The following is a 1,318-nucleotide window of genomic DNA, read 5'->3' as shown; positions in this document are numbered from 1 at the left end:
TCATGACAATGACACAACCCCGTCTCTGTTTTTTTAAATGTCAGTTTTAATGTTCAATAATGTTTCATATTTTTAAAATGAAAACAAGAAGCAGGGTTGTGTTTTATATTTTGTGTTGTTATAAATATATGCAGTGAAGATAATCAATGTACACGTTGCCTGAACCACATTTGTGTGGCCAATTAATGTGTTTAAGATTTTTTTAAATGAAAAGAGGCAGAGTGTTGTTGTATACCATATTTCGTTTTATTGTTGCCTAATATACATAAAAAGATAACCGGAGTAGCCAGAGCGTGCTGAGTGACGCGATCAAGAACGCAGCTGTCTCATTTGCAGAATAACCGGACTCTCGTCCTCGGGAGTTCGTTCTCCTAAGTCGAACTTGGCAAGTCTGAACTACCAAGGACGCAAGTCCGAAGTTTGCGTACTTGGTATTGAGAAACGGCCCATTAAAAGCATCACTTCCTGATGGCTGGGCGAACTGCGCAGACTCAAACTGACCTTGATGACGTAGATGTGACGTGTGTCTGACAGCTGTCAGTCTTCTAGTAGCTGTGCCGAGAGAAATCTGAATCATTCCCTTCTGAATCTCGCAGAGACGGAGAGCGTGAGCATTAGCTGTCCATGAGCTAGCAGCGGGAGCAACTTTATCACTCTCTGTGGGCTTCTCCCTTCACTTTATCAGACTTTATGCTCCACCTCCCCCCGATTGCCTGCGAGCTTCTCCGGCTCCGGCTTCAAGGTAATGTAGTCTTTTATACATTGTCTTGTTTCTTTAGAAATAAATAATGGACAAATGGAGTCTTTGGACGCCTCAGATGTAAAGTTATTCGCTGTCAAAGTGACGCCAAAATGAATGGGAGTCAGTGGGATGCTAACAGCAGGTGAAGTTCTGCTACACTGGCGGCGCCCAGGGAGGCTTCAGTTTCCGGCGGATGGATTACACACTTGCTATATATGGGACCAAAATAAAAGTCCTGTTCACATGATGCTGTTTTTCTTTTGCATCCCAGAAAATATTAATAACTGGCAATGAAAGAGTGTGAGATTCTGTCTAATAGGCAAAACTGTAATGTTTGTGTGCAGAAACTATTTATATCCGATATTACAGTATTGATATGCAAATAGCTACAAACGTTGTTAACAAGTTGAATATACATGTTAAAACCGGGTATGAATTAATAAAGAAAAGTTCATATTACGTGTCATTGTGGGATTGGCAATATGACCAAAATCTTCATAATACTTCGAGACGTTTGGCCAATAACAGCAGGACTGTGAACTCAGCTCTGTTCAGGAGTTTATTTACAGTTATAAA

At 40.8% G+C, this 1,318-nt stretch overlaps 1 protein-coding gene across 2 annotated transcripts in view; it reads right to left on the bottom strand.

The window, feature by feature from the left end:
• Window positions 1–1,283: 1,283 nt before the first annotated feature.
• The window catches only part of LOC307004127 (NLR family CARD domain-containing protein 3-like), a 101,173-nt gene continuing 101,138 nt past the window's right edge, over window positions 1,284–1,318 (bottom strand). For both annotated transcript variants that reach the window (XM_079623081.1, XM_079623080.1), the window contains exon 8: window positions 1,284–1,318. This exon is cut by the window's right edge and continues 1,280 nt beyond it. The gene's annotated coding sequence lies outside the window, so the exon portion shown is untranslated.

Source organism: Phoxinus phoxinus (assembly GCF_949152265.1).
Source record: "Phoxinus phoxinus genome assembly, chromosome: 9".
Classification (NCBI taxonomy): Eukaryota; Metazoa; Chordata; class Actinopteri; order Cypriniformes; family Leuciscidae; genus Phoxinus; species Phoxinus phoxinus.
This window is presented reverse-complemented; position numbering and strand designations above follow the sequence as displayed.